The following is a 24,652-nucleotide window of genomic DNA, read 5'->3' as shown; positions in this document are numbered from 1 at the left end:
CACCTACTTATACCGTATTTCTACGTTAGGCCAACATAAATCCATATCTAAAAAAAATTAAACTGTTTATTTTTAAATAGAATAAAATTACAATTATAATATAGCACTAATCTTATATTTTTCAGATTATGTGGACTAAGGGACATGGGGAGCAACCCCTATCAAATTATTGAATTACAATTAAATATTTTTACGCGCTACTGAGTCTTTGTACATTTATGACTATCAGTGCCTTTTTATCAATAGCCTTAATATTACTAGGTTTCTTATTTATGTTTTCAATTACATACATCATTGGGGCTTTCTTTGTTTAGAGATTTAGGAACGTAAGAAGCAAATCCTATTACCATATTAATTATTATTTTTAGTAGTCATGAAATTAGTTTCATTTTTTTAGGTGTATTTGTTGTTGGTTTGGTTCTTGAAATTATTCGATTTTTTTTTGTATTTACCTATATATGGGTTTTAAAATAAATAGCCCCAGGCTTCTTTAGAATACAACCGGAAGATTGTTACGATGAAAAGGACAAGAGGTTTGTAAGGTATAATTATTAACAAATGGGTAATTCTTATTCTTATGCATTTTTTGTGTAACACGTAAGAATAGCATGTATTAATGTGAAAATAAGTAAACTCTATATCAATATACTTAGCAATTTACCTCTAGTTTTAGGTCAACCTAAACGTATTGTGCTAAGAGTATTAGAAACATATATAAAAAAAATTACAAGTGCGAAATGTCACGGACCGTGTAGTGTGACTTCCCCAGATTTTGTGATATTTGATTTTTTTTTGAAAAAATATGAAGTGATTTTGCAATAATTTATATCAAATACAAAACACTAAAACTTGGTCTACAACACTGTTTAAAAATTGTATGGATTTATAACGATTTTATATAATTTTAAACAACATACATTTTGTGATTAGTTTTCGCGTCAACACCGCGCGTGGTAATATTTTTTTTTTTTTTTTTTTTTTATTGGAAAAAGGTAAACATTTGACCACAATCTCACCTGATGGTAAGTGCCGATGCAGTCTAGGATGGAACATGCTTACCTAAAAGATGTCTATTCACTCTCGATTTAAAGAGATCCAAGTTATAGTGGACTGGGAATAGATTTGCAGGAAGTGAATTCCACTCCTTAGCCGTTCGCATGATAAAGCTGGATGCATAGCGCTTAGTTCTAATCAGCGGCAGAGTAACGACGTAAGGGTGAAACGCAAGTCCGCGTCTAGTCCCACGGTGGCAGAACGGAGATGGGGGGATTAGATTATGTAATCCCATCGCACACTCCCCGAAATGTATCCTGTAGAATACCGATAAACAAGCTACCTTTCTACGGTGTTCAAGGCTCTGCAGTCTAGCCTCTACCAATCCCGCATCTCCAATAAGCTTCCTAGCGCGTTTGTCTATGGAATCTAAGGCGGCTAGCTGATACTTGGCGGATCCATCCCAAAGGTGGCTGCAGTACTCCATACACGACCGGACTTGAGCTACGTAAAGCTGAAGGAGCTGCCCTGGTGTGAAGAACCGCTTGACCTTAGCGAGGACGCCTAATCGTCTAGCTGCAGATTTGGCCAGAGATTCAATATACGCCCCAAAGTTCAGGTTAGACGAGATACTCGTGCCGAGTAGCTGAAGATGGTTGGATATCGGTACGGATACATCCCGGAAAGTCGGAGTCAGGCCGAATGGACTCCGTTTGGCAGAGAACAGACACGCCTGTGTTAGATAAATGAATAATTTTTTAAAACATTAAATATTAAAAACACAAAACTGATAGTAAATATTATTTTCAAGGTAAAACTTGTCAGGATGTTATTTATTTACCTTGATTCATAATTATGTTAAAACTGCTAAATCAATAACTGGATACTATTTAAGTTTTAAGCAAGATAAATAAAATAATAAACAGATGTAATTGAAAATAAAACTGTTTTATTAAATTGAATAATACAATTTATTCACCTTATCATCAACAACTAATATATACAACCACTATTAGTTTATAATTCAGTAAGAGATTATTTAATTAATTATTAATTAATTAATCCATCTAATTAATCAAGTAGGTACATAATTATTACAATAATTACCAACATAGTATTTACTTAACTTTCAATATTCCTTTGGCGATGATTAACTCAGTGCTGAGGCGTAAGGCAGAATGCTCAAAGCAGAATAATCAATAATGGATCGGTCGGTCCCTTTTATACCCATTTCTACCTGGCAACTGGTTGATCATGCCACTTGTCATTCGATAAGTGACGTCACAGAAGTAGTTTCTCATGTACCTCGTCCATTTATCGAATTATGCAGAATAAAACTATTAGAACATCTTTTCAATAAACTCCGTTATACATAATTAATAATCAGTAATATTAATACGAAATATAATCACTTCAAAGTAGTTTACAAATTTAGTAGTAGGTTAACTTACTGTTTCTCTTGTCAACCGTGGTTTCGTATCATACCCACATAAATAACAAATTCATCACGTGATGTTGTGTTAAGTGTTTAAATAGTGTAATATATTATCAACATTGGACGTCAAAGAGAAACAGGTCAGTTTCATACGTAATACAATTTGTACATAGAATAACAATATTCTAACACGGCCATACTGACATGTACTTCGTTCTCGAAGTACCCAATTAATCAATAATCTTAATAATAATAAAAAAACACAATAGCATAATCATAGGATAGTGATTGATTAAAATAATATAAACTTTGACCACTTGCCAGATATCTAGACATGTTTGTCCCATTCACCCGCTGCTAATGAAATGAACAAACACCAAACAAATGGCCGACCAGCGGAGTGCTTTAACTAACTCAACACTTTGCCAATCATCTCGACATGTCAATCTCATTCACTCGCTGCTAGTGAGACAGAAAAACACCAAATGATAGGCCGACCAGCGAAAGTGTTCAACTACATCGCTACAAATCAAATAAAAAATAATCAATCATTGAATAACTTTAATCAATCACTTTTAAGTGATTTTGACCAATAAATATTAATTATACGTGTAATCTTTGCATGATCACTATTCCAATATAGAGTAACATAAATTGTATATTTGCCTACATAACATAAAGATCGTTCGGCCAATCTGACGAATCATTGCACATTGTGTTAAACATATTAATTGCAGTTGCTACACATCTTTCTACTTGACCATAGCTTCGTGGTACACCAGGACTCTGCTCCACTGTCGCTTGTAGCGGGGTTAAAGGTGGGCAAAGCGATCTCTGTCTCTTCCGCGAGCACCGGAGACAGCTTTCAGAAGAATCCGCATCCGTGCTGCTGTGGAAAGCCACAGGTTCCATATTCGTCTGAAATTATATAAGTATATATGTAGTGTAGCTGGATACAATCCCACTTCTGATGTTAGATAAATGAATAATTTTTAAAAATATTAAATATATTTAAAACTCAAAATTGATAGTAAATATTATTTTCAAGGTAAAACTTGTCAGGATGTTATTTATTTACCTTGATTCATAATTATGTTAAAACTGCTAAATCAATAACTGGATACTATTTAAGTTTTAAGCAAGATAAATAAAATAATAAACAGATGTAATTGAAAATAAAACTGTTTTATTAAATTGAATAATACAATTTATTCACCTTATCATCAACAACTAATATATACAACCACTATTAGTTTATAATTCAGTAAGAGATTATTTAATTAATTATTAATTAATTAATCCATCTAATTAATCAAGTAGGTACATAATTATTACAATAATTACCAACATAGTATTTACTTAACTTTCAATATTCCTTTGGCGATGATTAACTCAGTGCTGAGGCGTAAGGCAGAATGCTCAAAGCAGAATAATCAATAATGGATCGGTCGGTCCCTTTTATACCCATTTCTACCTGGCAACTGGTTGATCATGCCACTTGTCATTCGATAAGTGACGTCACAGAAGTAGTTTCTCATGTACCTCGTCCATTTATCGAATTATGCAGAATAAAACTATTAGAACATCTTTTCAATAAACTCCGTTATACATAATTAATAATCAGTAATATTAATACGAAATATAATCACTTCAAAGTAGTTTACAAATTTAGTAGTAGGTTAACTTACTGTTTCTCTTGTCAACCGTGGTTTCGTATCATACCCACATAAATAACAAATTCATCACGTGATGTTGTGTTAAGTGTTTAAATAGTGTAATATATTATCAACATTGGACGTCAAAGAGAAACAGGTCAGTTTCATACGTAATACAATTTGTACATAGAATAACAATATTCTAACACCTGCGTTTTGGTAGCGTTGAATTTGACCAGGTTTGCGTCACCCCAATCGGACACTGCCTTAAGTGCCAAATTCAGACGGTCTACCATAGCTCGTCGACAAGACTGTACCTCCTCTTTTTTCTCATATAAATATGCAGTACTCGGTAGAAAATTATCTTTACTACTGGCAGCCTTATTAAAGTTTTTTTAGAACAGCAACACTGTGTTGTTGTCAGGTTTACAAATGGCTGAAGGGAGAAGTTTTGTCGAAAATTATATATTTGTGTTCATTTGAAAAAACCGGGCAAGTGCGAGTCGGACTCGCGCACGAAGGGTTCCGTACCATAATGCAAAAAAAAAACAAAAAAAAAGGAAAAAAAAAACGGTCACCCATCCAAATACTGACCACTCCCGACGTTGCTTAACTTTGGTCAAAAATCACGTTTGTTGTATGGGAGCCCCATTTAAATCTTTATTTTATTCTGTTTTTAGTATTTGTTGTTATAGCGGCAACAGAAATACATCATCTGTGAAAATTTCAACTGTCTAGCTATCACGGTTCGTGAGATACAGCCTGGTGACAGACGGACGGACGGACGGACGGACGGACGGACAGCGAAGTCTTAGTAATAGGGTCCCGTTTTACCCTTTGGGTACGGAACCCTAAAAACGGTCAACCTTAACGCGTCACCGCTGTGTTAGAGTTTTAAAAGTAAGTTGCAGTTTCACGTTATTGTTTGTAACATAAGATATACTTCATATATTGCAGATTAAGCTAATTATTTAACATTTGCAAAATCAAAGGAAATGTTTATGTAATATCGAACATGTTCCAAATTATCACGACCGTGGCCTCAAAAAACTGTCACCGCCACGGACTTTTGAGTCCACGTTCGTGACATATAGACACGTGGTCGTGTCATTCTTAATTCGTTTGATTAATTTAGAGGCACATGCACTTTTCAGAAATGCATTTTTGTTAGCTACAGATCATTTGCTATTATTGCCCGACTACCAAAGCAAAAAAAATGTTTTTCGCTTGTATGTATGTATGATGTGTATCGAATTCTTGATCACGCTCTACAGCCTTTATAGTTTGACGGATTTCCACGTCTGAGCTGTCATTAGGTTTGTCGTAGTCATAGGAGAGACTTAGGCTATGTTAAAATAACTATATAAATCAAAATAGCCGAGTTGGCCACCAAAATGCCGAAATATCACGACTGAGGGACACTTTGTCACAACCGTGTTTATGTATTCATTTTATTTACCTTTCTTGAGGGTATTAAGCTTGACCACATGAATCAAAAAATTGCTTTTTGTATGTACTTTTGATATATGTAATAATATGTGAAAAATAAAAACGTTTATGAAAAAAAATTTTTTTTGGACACAATTTAAGAATCACCCAAATACCTATCCAACAAATGACACACATCTCTTCCCCTCACCGCCAAATATATTATACCTAAACTCAATTTAAAAAAACTGTCGCTAACCCAAACATGTCAACCATGTATTCAAATTAGTGCGCCGAATAAACATTATGAAAAGTTGTCGATACGAGTCTTCATGTCTTGCGTTGACGCAGCGGTAAAACGCGCGTCGGCGCGCTTACTCACCGAGATGGCATTACTTTTATTAATGAATTTATTTTCGGAACTTTTTGCGGCAAATTACGTAGTTTTTCATAGGAAATTTGAGGAGTTATGTACCTAGTGTCAAGAAATATTTATTAGATTTTTTATATATTGATTGATCTCTAACCCCTCTCACAAAGTGTTCCTCAAAACAGGCGTGGCTCACTCCGCGATTTCGTCTCAAAAGCTCAAAAGTACATCCGTTCCACACCAATTTTGGTGGCTAGCCCTAAGCCGCGCGTGGCGGTGTCGCCACCTAGCGGCCATATCTGTCCTGATCGTAACAGACGCGCTTTGTTAGAGAGTGAGTCTTCTGTACCTAGTACTATTATTTATTCTGTGCTCAAAGTGCTTTTCCAGTTCAGTTTTTAATTATTCCAAGTTGAGAATGAGGAGAAATACTTAACATGTATATAGGTATACTGTTAAACTGAAACAGATGTCATAATAAGAAAGAATAAGGGACCAACGCCAGGATTGAGACCGTTTTCTACATTCCTGGCAGATGCCATAACCACTAGCGAGTTATTTATTGCAGACCATGGTCCATATTTTGTTACTAGAGTCTGTGCGGAAAGAAGAGTCGTGGAATGTATGGGGCCCAATACTTTTCACGACTCTTCTCTTTCCGAACACACTCTATACATTTAGGTATTAGGTACTGTTTTTTAAAGGTCTAAGTTACAAGGGAAATTGTATTATTTTTGAATGAGTTTTCCAATGGCTATGCTTACGCATTACCTTACGGTAGAAAGAGGGTCGCTGTGGTCTAGCCAGTTTACGAAATTATCCATATTAATATGTTCTATTGAATTAGGTACTGATAGCTTAATGCACCAAGCAGCTGAACGTGTATGAATAAAAAAACCGATTCAATCAAATCCAAAACTAAATAAACAACACGTTTAAAATAGCAACTGGGGTCAACATATCCGGAGAAAAAGGTCATCGAGGTTACTACCATCGCACAACATGTTTATCATGCATTAATTCATGCACATTAGGGAAACTTCGCTCATAGCTGTCAGGTGAATCTGTCGAACGTTCACGTCAAATAAATATAATATATTCACAGGATATAAATAAATAAATATATCAAATCTATAAATATATTTTTATAAAACCCCAGTGCGTAGCTCACAGTCGGTCGCAGCGCGCATCGGCGCACGGTACTGGACTATTCGAAATTCAAATTTTCAAAGTGGCCAGTGACAGTGGCTGTGCGGTATTGTTTTAACGGTTGGTGATAAAATGGCGGCAGTACGAATTTTTATCTTTTACTTTTACACTACACAGATTAGTTATTGAGTTTGTATAGTATAAGTCGTTCCGGTAAGTTCGTTGCTACGCCGTAGAGCGCTACGCTTCGTAGAGCGGAATGGATTGATGTGATTTATTTAAACTGTAGAGTTTTTATTGAATTAGATTTTGTACGTACATACTTATTTCGAAATATTTGTTTTTTATTAAACGTAAAAAAGTAAGACAAGTAACAGACATAAATAAAAAAAATAAAAGAAAAATTGTTAAAAATGACAAGAAAAGTTTTAAAACAATGATTGAAATAGTTATTTACGATACAAGTGCGGAAAAGAGGAAATTTCTAAACGAGTGGCGATAAATGAAAACACGGCCGAAGGGAGTGTTTTAAATCGCCATGAGTTGCGAATTACCTATTCGCACGTGTATCGTACAACGTTTTACAGGTGCGGGAAAATAGGGCCATATGTAAATAATTTTACAGTACATATGGTCCTATTTTCCCGCACTAGTGCGTAAAATAGCACTTTTCGTGCGTATGTCAAAAGTTTAATGAGCCATATGTACTGTAAAACGTTGTAGGTACGATACACGTGCGAAAAGGTACCTCTTTTCCGCACGTGTATCGTAAATAACTATTTCCGCTTTTGAAAAATAATTGTATTTTCAAGTTTTTAAATTTTTAAGTCATTAATTACTTTGGCCATAAACGTAGTTAAAAAATACGTAATTTTCTCACAAACGAAGTAAACATAGTAAGAGGCTATTTCTAGCATTATTTAAAATAATTAATTTGATTAGTATACCAGGCGCGGATCCAGCCCTCAAAAAAGGTTGTGGTCACAGCCACTCCAAAATCAGCCAAGTGCGAGTAGGGGGTACCTGATGATTCCCCGACCAATAAAATCGCAGAGGGATCACAAGCGATTTATTTCAGTCTACGAGTTTACACACTTAGCGCCACTTGCACCATCCCACTAACCCGGAGTTAACCCGTTAAACCGTTAACCCAGTGTCAAATTGTACTGGTAACCTTGGTATTCTTCTCATATCCTTGCAAATAATTAGGGCTCTGTATTCAGCTGGAGTACCTACCCTAATGATTCCCCGACCAATTTTTAGCAGATTGTCAATTTGCTTACAACGTTTCGCCGAAAATGGTTTCGTAGAGTCAATTATTCGTAGATGTAAGTTTTGGTCAACTAACTTTTGGTAGACTCTTGATTCACATATCATTCAGTTCGCTTCTGTGTAAATTAGCAGACCAATTATTAGAAGATTTTCATTTGGTAGAGTAATCTTTTCATCAAGCAACCTTCAGCCGAGTAACGTTTTATAACTTTTTTTAAAGTTTTTGTCAAGTGGCACTCGATCACACTACATATAAGTATACTTAAGTGCTGTGGACGGTTTTACCTGTGGACACTAATACCGGTATTTAAGACGAAACAGGAGCTGAGTTTTAAATATTTTAGGTAAATATACCCGTCTCGTTAACGGAAGCGGCACCTAAAAGTAGTGCGATAAGGACAAGGCGAAAAATCCTGCGTAAAAATCTCAAAAATCGAGGTTTCGTACTTCTCTGTTTCCTCCTCCAAAACTTAACCAATCGTAACCAAATTTGGAAATCTAAATGATTATGAAATTATCTGTGTCGGACCGTTTTGCTTTTTTGGCTAATTGATATCAGTTTTGAATGCCACGCCTCTCATTGCGGCATAGTCAATTAGGCCATTTTGGCCATTTTTGAAGGGCTCTAGCGCTTTAAAAAACAAAAATATCAAAAAAAGCAAAACGGTCCGACACAGATATTGACAATATTAATCTGTGTTGAAAAAATCATTGCTCTAGCTTCAAAAACCACGGAGGAAAACGAGGAGTACGTTTGTATGGGGAAATGACCACTCCCGTTGGCTCTTAAAGAATTACTAACGATATACTACCATCGTGGACTTAAAAAAATGCATTTTCTTATATTACTAACAATTAGTTATTCACCATATATATACCGGGTGTGGCCTGTAATGTGAGCAAACAATTTAACTGTAGGCTGTACTCCTCATACTGACCAACATTTGTTCAGCGACTTTTAAAAATAACTATTGGTTTGATTTTTAATACACTTTAAAGTTTATTCTAAGACGCAATGTATTGCGAATTTTGTTATGTTTAAGGCGTGACAAGCAACGTCAATCACAATGATATGGCGTGGCGATGGCGTCCATTGAAGATAATATTTATTTTGTATGAAAAATAGGGAGTCTAAATACTTCATAAATTTTAAAAGTTGTTGAACAAAAGTGTCACCGTTTGAGGAGTACAATCTATGTTTTAATTATTTGCTCGTGTTACAGGCCACACCCGGTAAATGTAGAGATTTTTTTGGTTCTGAAAAAAAATTATGTTAATAACTTGTAATTGTATATAATAAAAGTGTTATTATATTAATAACTAAATTTTATCCTCGTAATATAAATGTTTTTTGTGAATTCGGTAAATGATACAAGTGTGTAAAAAAATCACAAAATAAGCGTCAAGGTTTCATTGTTGTTTTCTACAGTTTTCGCATTTCGCCAGATGTTTAATTGATAACTAAATAGTATGGTTAATAAAAAGGAGGTAGAGTAGTGTACCTAAGATGGACACCGTGACTAACGAAAAATCAAGCTTTAAGGATGACTCACGTTAGACCGGGCCGTGTCCGGACCGGAGCTTCCGGGGCATCGTTTTCTATGGAAAGTATCACGTGATCGCCTATCATGTCATAGAAAAGTAAGCGCCGGAAGCTCCGGCCCGGACACGGCCCGGTCTAACGTGTGTCATCCTTTATTCGTCTAAAGCTTTGCGTACTAAACGATGATTCCGACGTCTTTGTAGACCCTGGAGACAATATCAAGTCCAAAATAATTGCTGGAAAGTTGTACCAAGAATATTGACCATAGGTACAAACCCTGCCAAATATCATACAAAAATATCAATTTTAACATTTTTTTTTTATATCTCTGGTTCCTATTTAGCTAACGTGATAAAACTAGTCTGCAATTATATACTATTTAATAATTGTTTAAAAGAAATAAATAAGTTTTTGACATTGTCAATAGTTTATGATTTATGAACAAAATAAGGCCAAAATCTAGATAATGTCCACATGTAGAGGACTTGCCCCTACACTTAAGTGTAGTCGGAATTTTACCAAAAATGGCATGCGATTTTTCGTAAGGTCTATGGAGCCCTTTCCATATCCATAATATCCATATAGACCTGCGCTCTAAAACTCCTATGACAGTTAATTAAAAGCTAAAATTATTTTAAGCAATTGTACATAAAATTCTGAATGTTTAAATTTAAGACTCCATAAGTTAACAATTTAAAAAATTGCTGTTTATTTTGTATCACTAATTTGAGTTGTCAGCTGATATAAATACTTATGACAGCTAAGAGTTCTATTTCACTAAGTACCTAGGTACCGTGTTTCGGCCAATGGTTAATTTACTCGGGCAATTTTGACGTTCACCAAACGATCATTGTACGAAAAGTAAATCTGCGTATCGATCAACTGACTACTCTGCGTAATTACCTATACCTAATGAAATTCTGCCAAATGTTCCTCTGCCAAAGCGTCTGCGAAACAAAAATCGGCGTAATTCTACTCAGGAAATCAATAGGGCATCCTATTAGGGTTGTGGGCATGCCCACCGTGCCCACAACGGTGGATCCGCGCCTGTAGTATACAGGATGATTCATGAGACGTGAGCAGGACTAATCCTGCACACTCAGTAACTGATAATTGATCGATCACCGTCGTATTTAGGAGAAACAACCACACTTTTTCCTGTTTTTTAACTTTTTGGTGAGGGCAAATTTAATTCTCTACAATCATGGTCATCCTACAAGACCTAATCAATAAACATAAAACCTCTTTAACCGTAATGACAGCATTTTGATTACGAAGAAAATAAACTGTCAAACTTGAGTGAGTTACGAGTTTTCAAAAGTAACCAGACAGTGATGACATTCCATTTGACACAGAATATCGGTAGTTTAGTATTCTAATTTTAGGGTGACCATGCATGTCGTAAATAAATTAATAACTTTTTTTTTCAACACGACTAGAAAATTAACGTTAACCTCACTAATACTGATACGAAACAGTTGCTTATAATTTACGAAATGCGCAGTGTTAGTCCTGCTCACGTCTCCTGAATCACCCTGTATACAATACATATAATCATTTTCTCAAAATTTAGATAACTGAAAACATATAGGTAAGTTTTCGTGAACCAATCGTATATATCCAGTAAGCAATATAAGGCTCGATTCGGGAAATGAATTAGAGATTCACTAGATATGAAATAGTAAAGATATGTGACGTTCCACAGAAAAGGTACGCAATAATATTGGAGCGGCGTTAAAAATAGCGTAAGCGCCAACCGCCATAAGATACCTTTGGGACGTCACATATCTTTACTATATCTTTTCCAGTTAATCTCTAATTCATTTCCCGAATCGCGCCGATATTATAGTGAAAAACTTTTTGTCTTATCTTATTGTTTCGAAGGCTCTTTCGCACACTTTGAGGCATCGGGATATTTTATGTCATCGCCCCCTCAAGAACAACCTCGTGCCTACTCAAGAGCTTTTTCAACCATCCCCAATCCCATGTGTCTGATGATGGAGCTCAAGGCCAGCGTTTTGAATTTCTTGGGTTTCAGATGGTCTGCTCCAAAGTCCTCCATTCATTCTTTGAGGGCGTGACATTCACACAGGGGTTGTGCACACATCATGCGAGGTGTTTTCGGCTACTTTTTGACCCCCCCTCCCCCTTGGTGATATTTGGTGAGGTTTTTGGCTACCTCCCCTGCCCAACATAACCTCACGTGTATTTTTAGGGTTCCGTACCCAAAGGGAAAACGGGACCCTATTACTAAGACTTCGCTGTCCGTCCGTCCGTCCGTCCGTCCGTCCGTCTGTCACCAGGCTGTATCTCACGAACCGTGATAGCTAGACAGTTGAAATTTTCACAGATGATGTATTTCTGTTGCCGCTATAACAACAAATACTAAAAACAGAATAAAATAAAGATTTAAATGGGGCTCCCATACAACAAACGTGATTTTTGACCAAAGTTAAGCAACGTCGGGAGTGGTCAGTATTTGGATAGGTGACCGTTTTTTTTTTGCTTTTTTTTTGTTTTTTTTTTTTGCATTATGGTACGGAACCCTTCGTGCGCGAGTCCGACTCGCACTTGCCCGGTTTTTTGATATTTTTCCATCTGACCGATCAAGCCACGCGCTCTAAAATTTCGTAAAATAGACTCGCTATTTTGAAGTGCGGAGTGAAGATTTATGTTTAACGAAACCGAGAAAAAGTATCTACTCATGTGGTAGGTATTTTTCTTAGTTTCGTTCACTGTACAAATATACACGTGAGGTCTCCTTATACCCCCCTCCCCCAACGTGATCTGTCGTGATTTTTTCGTGCCCCCCTCCCCCTATCGAACCTCGCGTGATTTGTGCAGAAGCCCTTAGGTGTATTACTGTCTCTTCCTCTTCGCTTCGCCACACTCTCGACAACTGGTTTTGTCAGAGTGTCACATCTTAGCCAAGACTCCTTTGACCCCATAGTGACCTGTAAACGTCCCTGTTATAATTTAGAGTTGTCTTTTCCTATGTTTCCAAGCTTTTTGTAACTTTGTGACCTCTGTAACCTTCTATTTTTATAATCTCATTTAACACTTCTCAAAGCACGTTTTAAATACATGTAGCGAGTATTACGTCTCAAGAATTTTATGACTATTTATTGCATATATCATGTCGCGCGTGTTTTCAAAAACATCTGCTCTATTTCAAGCTCCTGCGCAGATTTTATTGCGGTTTACACTTCTGGCATTCGCAGTTTTAATTGGCTATAATTTTTAATGTTATGAAATTATGAATATGTAAGAAAAGTGATCATCAAAATGAGAAATGTACATTTTTGAATATGCATAAAATAGAACAAATTAAAACATTCGTGTACATTATCAGCCTGCTCAATTTTTTTTCTTCACTAGCGACCCGCTCCGGCTTCGCACTGGTTAACAAATTACACACCTAAACCTTCCTCAAGAATCACTCTATTGATAGGTGATAACCGTATGAAAATCCGTTCAATCTTTTTTGAGTTTATCGCGAACACACAAACACACAAACAGACAGACGCGGCGGGGGACTTTGTTTTATAAGGTGTAGTGATAATCGAAGTGCTGTCATAAAACTCATAATGCTTAAAAAGGTTTTATTTTCATTAATTCGTAATGTAGGTGACCACGATTGTAGACAATTACATCTTTACTTAACAAAAAGTTAAAAAACAGGAAAAAGGTGTGATTTTTTCAACTTTCTGTTTGTATGGTCGGCCCTGCTCACGTCTGGTCGTTGTGAATCATCTTGTACAAACAAACATTTCAACATAAACCTACAATTCACATTAAACACCATTAAAATGATGAACCGGCGATACAAAGTAAACCCGATAAATCACCCAGATCTTAATGAAGATGTTATTTCTGGCTGACGCACTAGAATCCTGGATATTTAGGTCCAGTGTTCATATTTCATGGTGTGTTACGAGGACAGATCTCTCAATAATAATCTTACTAACACAGACAGAATCTCGTAGACAGAATTATTCCCCAGCAGCTTGCTCTTCTAAATACGGCCTTGTGGACCATGAAGTGCCTTGCTACAAGTACTCACCTGCGCCAGTTCTCGAAAATGGTCGTGTCACGCTCTATTGTGTATCTATCATCACTGACAGGACTATTAGCCAATAAGCCTGACATCGTTCTGATAGACCGATCGCAGCCCGGACCGTGCTCGTCGAAGTCACCATCCCCCATGATGAGAATCTCGTGAAGGCCGAGAAGGACAAGTCCAGCAAGTACCTAGACTTAGCTCACGAGATTACCGCCATGTGGAATGTTGACTCGACGATCATGTCAGCGAACGGTCTCACAGTATTGAATTCAGAAATAATATTAATGATTGTGTGAATTATTTGCTTTTGTTGAATATACTTCAAGATAATAATCACCTACCGTATTTATTTTTATTTCGTTACCATTTGACTGACGTCACGATCAAGTAAGTACCGTTTAGCAAGGGGTGTTTCACGCGTAGAGTACGGTTGTCATTTCTGAATTTTGTATTGCTGCAATGCTATGGGTACCTTAATTTAAGTAAGACTAATTAATAAAAACTTATCATCTAGCCTATTATGTCATACATGTATGTATACATGTATGAATGAAATGATACTAAATATCATAAGATTGTAGAATATGTGGAAACAGGTAAATTGAAGCGAAGATAGACGGGGCTATATCTTGCATCTGCTCTACTTTCCAGAATTATAGCGGCCAAATTCATTTACGTAGTTATTTCTCGTAGATACGGGGTGGATTAGTTTGATATATTTGTCTAAAATAATTACTTTTTAAGAATTGTTTAAGAATTACTGGCCCGTGACGGTTTAAAACTACCTACCAGTGGAATATCATGGTCGCATTTTTATCACTTGTCATGTCATGCGTCACTTTCGCACCTTCATACTTGTTAGAACGTGACAGGTATGGTGACAGATGATAAAAAGGCGACCATATTAGCCTTGCAGGAGCCCGATTAAGACATAGCAATTAGTTACGGTTTTAGACTGGTTTTGATTCGACCTTGACGGTCGTCTTGGTGATTGGCGCGTATCTCATGCACGACTTTAACTTAATTTCGCATGCACTAATCAGCGTGAGCGATTTTCAAGGTCGTATCAAAACCATAAAACATTGTTGTTAGTAAAATGTCTGATTACACTAAATTTTTACGATGTTTTAAAGACAATTAGAGGTTCTGTGTAAACCACACCTGCAGCGCTATCATGGTCAAGTTTTTGTCACATGTCATGTCACGCGTCACTTTCACACTTATATACTTGTTAGAACGTGACAGGCATGGTGACAAATGAAAAAGAGTTGGCCATCTTAACCCTTCTGCAAGGCTAATATGGTCGTTTTTTATCATCTGTCATCATGCCTGTCACGTTCTAACAAGTATGAAAGTGCGAAAGTGACGCATGACATGACAAGTGATAAAAATGCGACCATGATCGATATCCGTGCTGATGCTACTTAATATCATAATTTTATATGACGGGATATTTAACACGATATTATTATGTTGCAGTTGAAATTTCACAGATGTATTTCTGTTGCCGCTATAATAACAAATACTAAAAAGTACGGAACCCTCGGTGGGCGAGTCCGACTCGCACTTTCCCGTTTTTATTTAGCATTAGAAAAAGACTACGCGATATTGACGTGTCTTTAAATTTATAAACGCTTTTTAAAAATCAGTAACTATTACTCATGAAAGCAAAAATGTAACATAAATACAACACATTACATTACATTAACATATTTGCCGTGACTTATTTTTCAAAAGTGTTTTTCCAGAAAAAGACACGTCAAGATTGTTTACCTTTTTTCTAATGCTAAAAACGAACTATAGTACGGTTATTATACGCAGTATTATTCTCGATCGCAAGTAAAACAACACGTCTATTAACGAGCATTATTGGCAATCGCTATAAAAATACGCGATGTAGGTAAACGCACGCGCATATTAAAATAAATAAGCGCATTTAATTATAATTCCGGGGAACCGCAGCTGCCGACGGCTGATGCCAACTCGAGTGAGAACTGGGTAAATGGAATCTTAAGGGTTGCCGATTTTTAAGGCGAAGGTTTGCTATTTGAAAAGTCTTTTTGGAAATGGAAAAGAAAATGTTTATTTGGCGTAAAACAAACATTAGGTACCTACAGCAAATTAAATAAAGAAATGTACACCAAATAGGATGCTGCTCAGCATAAGCAGTGTCTGTAAGACACGGCACTGGTTTTCAGGGCACCCAAAATTAAAAACTAAAACTTAAAAACTAATACAGAAACTGAACAGATAGAAACAAAACAAGGCAGACGTGTAAGAAAGAAAGAGAGAGAAAGAGAGAGAGAGGGAGGGAGAGAGAGATCACAAATATTTCTTATAGTTCACACAAATATGTATTTCTTTTGGAATATGTCCGCTTAATCGCTTTGAAAGTCATAAAAAATGTGTTCCCCCTCCATTTTTTTTAACCAGGCTTACGAAAAATAGACACTGATTTAAGCTTTTTCACGATTTTTACACATTATGAAATTGTAAAAGTCCCGTTTTACAATTTAATAAAACAAAATAGATAATGAAGCTATAGTATCGTTCGCAGACGTTTCTGCTTGTTAAAAATTAAAAAGAAAAATAATTAAGCTATAGCGTAATATATAATTCCACGAAAATTGTTTCGAACATGAGATCTCGGTTCAGTCAATTATGGGTGTTCTTCCAAAAAAACTTTTCTCTTCATTAAAGAAGTGCCCCAAAATACGTAATTTTTGTATCTTTAGCAAACTTTTGACGTATCTTAAAGTCCGAATCGGGCCGTTTATGTCGGATGAGCGTCATCATGGATTTAAAGATGGACGTCTTTTCATCTAACACTTTCACACATGAAAATAAAACGATCATCAAATCCATCGGTCCATCACAATAAAACTAAAAGGGTACAAGCGTTATAAAAATACACTAGCTTTGTGTATTTTGTATACTTACATATTGCATTGCACCTATAGTCTGCCGTGAACATGTTTTGTAAACAACGACTCTTGTAAACAACTGACGCAAAACTGAACTTTTTAAATTTTCCACATATTTGTACCACATAATCTAGATGAGCACATGAAATTACTTAGTTCCTTTAGCTTTGATGTTGACAATTTGGAACCATGTCACAACTAAATCCCACTATTTATGTGAAGCGTTTTGGGTGGCGACGCGCTAGAGTTAATTTGACACGGTCCCAAAATATTCAGCTAATGAATTATTGCGCTAATCGTAGGGACCGTCAACATTTTTTGTTTGTAATATGTACCTATAATAAAGTCGGTAAGTTGTAATGGTGTGGATTCGTGGTTTTGTTTTTGTCTGACGGTGTGATTTAGGTATAATGATTTGGTTAAATATTAGGGTTCGCTAAAAACAAAATTCATTTTGATGTAGGTATTTTTCTCATAGTTTATTAGGTATAAAAGTATGTACAAGTCTATAAGTAGGTAGGTACACATACAGTCGCTATTAGATATATCGCAGCATTCACATTCATTAACTTAATCACTGTAACGCATTCAAAATAAGGTGTCTTCAAATATTTATATCAGAAATGAAGGCGCGTGTACAGTCGAGATAGGTAAATATTTAAAAAAATCCGGCCTAGTGCATATCGAGTCATGCCAAATAATTTTCGCGGAAAGTATTTACCCATTAAGCGATATATATTTTCTTAATTTATTTCATATTTTTTGTACAGCATGACCGATATCATGGTCGCATTTTTATCACCTGTCATGTCATGCGTCACTTTCGCACTTACATATTTGTTAAAACGTGACAGGCATGGTGACAAGTGATAAAGAGTCGACCATCTTTGCCCTGCAGATGAAAAAGTTACTCGGGTGTTTCGAAGCGAGTATTTTCAAAAGTAAAACTAAATTCTGATGCCAGCATCCTTGGTACAATGCCTCAAGGGCCTATTTTAGATTTAAGCTAGTTATTAATTTCGTTTAGTAGTACCACTGTATATATATTGTAATTCTGATTAAAAAAACTATAATTTCTCCAAGTTGATTAAAATTAAACGGAACCCTCTTCATAATAACCATAGATCTCTCGTCCGCAGCTGTCGACATTCTTTCTGTCAGTCTGTCGCGCTGTTCGTCATAATGTTAGCAACTAATATAACGCGGATAATTGCCTCTAACCGCCCATTTGTTTCTATGAGAAATAGTGATTGTTCCATTTGATAAAGTGATAAATAAGAAATACATTTTCATTTTATTTTTGGCGGCGGAGAGACGTGCCGGAACGCAAAATTTAATGTTACCAGATAAAAAACGGACCAAGTTAGTGGCGAAATACAAATAGAGTCTGGCTAATGAAAGTTGAACCCGAAAAACGCGGCAATTTGAAAAATAAAACCAGGCAGCTCTTTGATTACCTACAAGGATTGCATAATTTTATACTTTTTATGATTTATATACAATATGAAAATTCATCATCATCATCATTTCAGCCTCTATACGTCCCACTGCTGGGCACAGGCCTCCTCTCATGCATTGGAGACTTCACATACACCTTTGAATTTCTTCGCAGATGTATGCAGGTTTCCTCAAGATGTTTTCCTTCACCGAAAAGCTAGTGGTAAATATCAAATGATATTTCGTACATAAGTTCCGAAAAACTCATTGGTACGAGCCAGGATTTGAACCCGCGACCTCCGGATTGAAAGTCGGACGTCGGATATGAAAATTATTAAAGTATAAATATTATCAATCAATCAATCAATCAATAATCATTATGCAATCCTTGTAATTAAAGAGCCGCCTGCTATTTTTTTTTTAAATTACGGCGTTTTTTCAGGTTCAACTTCCATTAGCCAGAGTCTAGTAGTGCAGTGTGTGTATCTCCAAAAGTTATTTACAATATTTAAATTAATATATAATATTTAACTACAAATATAAGTTGGTCCATTTAATAAATAAATTAAAGAAAAATATGAATCTTCATATTTTTTAACATTTCAACTTATTGTCCCTTAGTTTTGTATTTACAAGAAATTATAAATATTAGGGAATCGGGAGCAATCGGCCCTGGTTTTGTATGACGAGAATTGAGAATTCCCGGTTCTGAAACGGTTTTTGTATAGAAAACCAGTCCCAGGGCATATTATTCTATCCATGGTTTACAATTTGTTAATTCAAAATCCCCGTGGACGCAAACTATTAGTTTACACTGTTGAGTGAGACATAACGACTAAAGTAGAAAGATAATTCTAAGGATTACGACCAGCCTACTTGTACGCGGGTTTTATATGCGAAATGAACGACTATTTGAAACTTCAAGAGCGTAGCCCAGCATAGCGACTCGCATCTCGTTCACATCTGGAGCAGTCCAGGGATGTAACTATATCTTATAGAAGACTATAACCATAATTACTCTGCTATTTATGTAACGGTGCGTGTAACGAAGCGTTACACTATCGACCTTCATACTATTTCTGGCACCATACAAATTCTAAATTCCCTTTTGAAATTCAAATCCTATTCCAAATTCCATTCAATGATTTTTATTTTCAGTTCGATCACATACTCTGATCGATAAACATCATTTAATCTAACAGACTGTACTTCCCAAGTTTCTAAACACGACCGTTTTAAGTGTGATTTTTATTAGTAAACGTAATAATTCATAAGTGCGTGCAGTTCAGTATAGTGCTCGTTTTGTGGCCCTGCACACCTTCCAGATATATATCTACATCATCACCAAGGCACATATTGTAAGTTATTTGATTTCTAACCTTCTGAATTACGAAAGTGTTTTTATACATACCTATCTGTTAACACGTAACCTGTATTGTTACAGGTGCCTTTTTATTTAAATAATAAATACCCCTCATCGCTCTGGATCCTGCCTTTTCATTCCCATCATCCCCGTGAGGCTCCTCTACCTGCCCCCTCACACTGGCGCCACCAACGTGCTCAAACCCGGACCTGACAAGACACCCACCCGCCCTACGACGCTGAGCAGCCCGTTCCAGTTCCTCCGTGCCAGCACCTGCTCCTACCCAACAACCGCAACCAGCTGTTCCAGTTCTACATTTTTCCTTTTTCTACCAATTTTTTTTTTTATATTGTTTGTAATTGCTAGCTTTAAGATTTTTTCAAAATTCTAAAAGGTTATAGTCGACCCAACTCAAATTTTCGCAATATCTCTCGGCCTAACATCATTTTATTTAATTTTCTATTTTACAACCAACCTTTTATCTAATCCTCAACCGTTTAACCAAAATTCCCCCCTTAAATAACCAATTACATATACATAATCACGCATCTATCATCATTCATCATCTTATACCAATTTATCTATATCTATTTTCTAATCCCTATTATGCCAGCGTCCAACGCTTTTTGTCGCGCCACGTAACAAAACTCTTAACATAGTGATTACACAAAACATCTATCACATACAATTACACAATCCAAGATTTCCACTGAAATCTCACAAATTGGTTTCAATCCTAAGTGTTTTTAAAACTCCTTGGAGTCACTGAAGTGCGAACCAATCCTGACTTACGGCAGTACTGTTGGAGATAATCCGATAGCTTATCCTTCACCCGATTAAATAAATATACACAACTAAGCCTAATATCACAATAAACTTCTCCTTTCGATTCAATAAAAAATAAAATTTAATAACTACATATTTTATTTATATTGATAACATCAATTATTCTCTTCGTGATAGGTATCCACTTTAATAAACAATGAATCCAGCACTATTAAATAAACCTGAACTCATCTATGAGCTCAAACTCAGGAACATTCAGTTCCCAGCCACCGCGCAGGCTGATGATTTAAGACAGCTCCTCACTCCAAATTTATTCGCGGACCCGTGTTCGAATCTCTCCAGCCCATATGATCTTGAACAGGATATCACCGAAATTAGCAGATGCCTCACAATAGTTTCTTCTCAGCTACAGCTTGCGACCACCAACCAAGCGAAGCACGATAGAATAGCGGTTTTCTTATTTCATTTATATAACAGAATAGAACGTCTCTATATTACCACTGAATTATCTCCAGAAATTATTGACAACTATTCGAAAATATGCGAATTATTGTCAAAATGTCAAACAAAATTTAACATGTCACAACCGTCAACAACAACGTCAACTTACGCGTCAGCAACCTCTTTGATAGATGATTCCACAAATTTAGACCTACTTGCTCGAAAATTAACCAACCTCTCTGAAGCAAAACCAAGCGATTTAAAAAAATTCAACTATAAAGGCGATAGTTGCCCTTATGATTTTATTCGAAACATCGAAGAGTTTGCAATTGCGCGTAACATTGACGACAAACGCTTACACAAATATATATACGATTTTTTATCAGGCACTCCTTTAGATTGGTATAGGTCAAAGAAAACAACCCTTACAGATTGGAAAACATTTAAAACCCACTTCTTAAAAGATTTCGAATTGCATGACCATGACCACAACTTACTACAAAATATACATTCCCGTAAACAAAAACAACATGAACGAATAATAATGTATTTTTCAGCCATGGAAGCCCTCTTTGCCAAATTACATGAACCCCTTTCAGAAAAACAAAAAATAGATATCCTCCGTAGAAACATGAGCCCTTATTACAGTTCCAGATTAGTTCCTACAAATGTTACGTCTATAGACACATTATTCCAATCGTGCAAATGGTACGAAAGCTGTAATACTACCTCTACTTATAGCTCTAGCAACTATACCAACATTCAACAAGATTCTAACCATACCCCCCCTTCCCAACCGTATATACCACCATTCCCATTTAATAAACCGGTCCATACTGTAACAGCACCACCTTCTACGTTACGTTACTCCTGTCCGCGTTGCAGAACAAACGATCACTCTTTAGATATTTGTACAAGTAAAAATATAGTATGCTTCCGCTGTGGCAAACAAAATGTCACTTTTGCAAAATGTACAGTTTGCCATAAATTTCCAAAAAACGCATAAAGGAGAAAAGTAACTTAAATAAAACTACTGCTACAGAATGGAACCAATGGTTAGATACCATTAAATTATTTATGTCATCATACAATACTACATCAGCACTTTTCACTCAAGATCCATACGATGAACGACCTTATGTCAACATCCAGACAAATAATTTAACTTTATGTGGCCTCTTAGACAGTGGCAGTGCTTTAACTATTTTCGGAAATAATTCCCATAAAATTCTCTTATCCCACAATTTTACCATAAATTACGACCATAAAGTCGTAGGCTCTGTAGCCGACGGCTACCCTATATACTCTATTGGTACAATTCAACTACCAATTTCGTACAAAAATATTGTGGCTATTATTACCGCTCATGTTATCCCTACTGTAAAGCAACCCTTGATTCTAGGCACAAATTTTTGGAGAAAATTCAATATAGCTCCCCACATATTACCTGACATAACGTCATATTCTGATAAACATATAGATACCCTAGTTATTTCCACCTGTGACCAACACATCACTAATTATGACAACCTTTCTGAAACTCAACAGTTAATTTCAGATACTATTATTAAAAAATTTAAAAATATTTCAACAGAAACCAAACCCTTAGGACGAACCCACCTCATTGAACATCACATAGATACCGGTGACCATCCACCAATCAAACAGCGATGCTATAGGCTTTCTCCAGAGAAACAAAAAGCTTTATGCAAAGAAGTTGATGAAATGCTAAAGCTTAATGTTATCGAACCCTGTGAAAGCCCATGGCTAAACCCTGTCATAATAACTCCTAAAAAAGATGGAACGTGGCGTTTTTGCATCGACAGCCGTAAACTAAATTCGATTACGCGCAAAGATGCCTACAAACTCCCACTCATTTCTGACATTTTAGATAATCTAAAAAATGCTAAATATCTATCATCGATAGACATAGCAAAAGCATTTTGGGAAATACCCCTACGCCCCTCTGATAGACCTAAAACTAGTTTCCACGTACCCTCAAAAGGCATGTACATGTTTCGCGTAATGCCTTTTGGATTGACTAATGCCCCTGCTACCCAACAACGCTTTATGGATGCGTTATTCCCTTCTGAAAACCTTGATAACTCAGTATTTACCTACTTAGATGATATTATCATCATAAGTAATACTTTCGATGAACACATCACTTTACTTAATAAAGTTTACCAAAGGCTAGTACAAGCCAACATTACTATAAACTTCCCCAAGTGTTCATTTTTCAAAAAAGAACTTAAATATCTTGGTTACATAGTTAATGAACACGGCTTTCAAACAGATCCTGACAAGGTTAAGGCAATACTTAACATCCCACCTCCCACAACTCCTCGAGAAGTTAAAAAGTTCCTAGGTACAGCAAGTTGGTATAGACGCTTTATCCCCGATTTCAGCACAAAGGTTGCACCACTAACTAAACTTACCTCCACTTCCAAAAAAGCACCACCATTCAAATGGACATCACTAGAAGACAATGCCTTCAAATCCATTAAAGAAGCTCTAGTCTCTACCCCTGTTCTTGCTTGCCCAGACTTCTCAAAACCCTTCGCAGTCCACTGTGATGCATCCAGCTTCGGCATCGGTGCCATGCTGACCCAAGAATTTGATGGCGTTGAGAAACCCATTGCTTATATGAGCAAATCCCTAACTGGTCCCCAAAGAAATTACTCAATTACAGAAAGAGAACTCTTAAGTGTCTTACTAGCCCTAGAACATTGGCGTTGCTATCTTGACAACGGCTTAAAGTTCACAATCTACACGGACCATTCCGCATTACAATGGTTTCTCCACCTAGATAATCCAACCGGACGTCTAGCCCGCTGGAGTATTCGTCTATCTACATTTAACTTCGAAATTAAACATAAACGTGGTAAAGATCATCTAATCCCTGACGCTTTATCACGCTTACCTTCAGTAGACGTTATTAACTACAATAGTTCTAATACCAATGACGACTGGTATAATAATATCTACGCTAAATGCAGTTCTAACCCCAACACCACTCCAGATTACATAATACATAATAATAAATTATACCGATACTCAAAAACCCCTTCGTTACTCCAATCTGAGTATAATTGGAAAGAAGTTATCCCACTAGAGTACAGAATACCCATTATCACAGAAAATCATTCCACCCCAACTTGCGCTCATTTCGGAACATTTAAAACATACAATAAAGTTAAATTGAAATATTTTTGGCCAGGAATGTACAAAGATATTTCAAATTTTATTGCCAAATGCGAGACTTGCTTAGCTTGCAAACACCAAACCCAACTAAAACTTGGCCTAATGGGTAAACCTAAGCAATGCTCTCGACCCTTTCAATGCATTTCAATAGATTTGATCGGCCCCTTGCCTACTACACTAAAACACAACAGATTCATCTTTGTCGTTACTTGCTGTTTTTCAAAATACTGCCTCCTCTTTGCGATTAAACGTGCTACGTCATCAGTAATCGTTCATATTCTAGAAAACCTAGTTTTCCTAGTGTACGGAATCCCACAGACCATAATTCTTGACCATGGTCCTCAATTCGTTAGTCAAGAGACAACGGATTTATTCCACTCCTATCATATCCCAAAAATACACTATTGCGCAATTAAATGCGCCCAACCAAATCCCGTGGAGAGATATAATAAAGTTGTTACCACAGCAATATCCTCATTCATACAGGATGACCACAGGAATTGGGATATCAACCTACATAAGATACAATTTGCTATTAATACTTCCGTAAATGAAACAACAAATTATACTCCTTCTTTCCTTGTATTTG

General features: G+C 36.3%; 1 protein-coding gene across 8 annotated transcripts in view; it reads left to right on the top strand.

Moving 5' to 3' along the window:
- The window catches only part of LOC134801559 (filamin-A), a 112,108-nt gene that overhangs the window by 54,389 nt on the left and 33,067 nt on the right, over positions 1–24,652 (top strand). The window contains exon 1 of one of the 8 annotated variants that reach the window (XM_063774152.1): positions 7,028–7,171. The exons of 6 other annotated variants lie outside the window; for them this stretch is intronic. The gene's annotated coding sequence lies outside the window, so the exon portion shown is untranslated. Of the gene's footprint in view, positions 1–7,027; positions 7,172–24,652 lie in introns of those variants that run through there. One more of the 8 variants, XM_063774159.1, reaches the window with a different exon arrangement.

This window comes from Cydia splendana, chromosome 22 (genome assembly GCF_910591565.1).
Source record: "Cydia splendana chromosome 22, ilCydSple1.2, whole genome shotgun sequence".
Classification (NCBI taxonomy): Eukaryota; Metazoa; Arthropoda; class Insecta; order Lepidoptera; family Tortricidae; genus Cydia; species Cydia splendana.
This window is presented reverse-complemented; position numbering and strand designations above follow the sequence as displayed.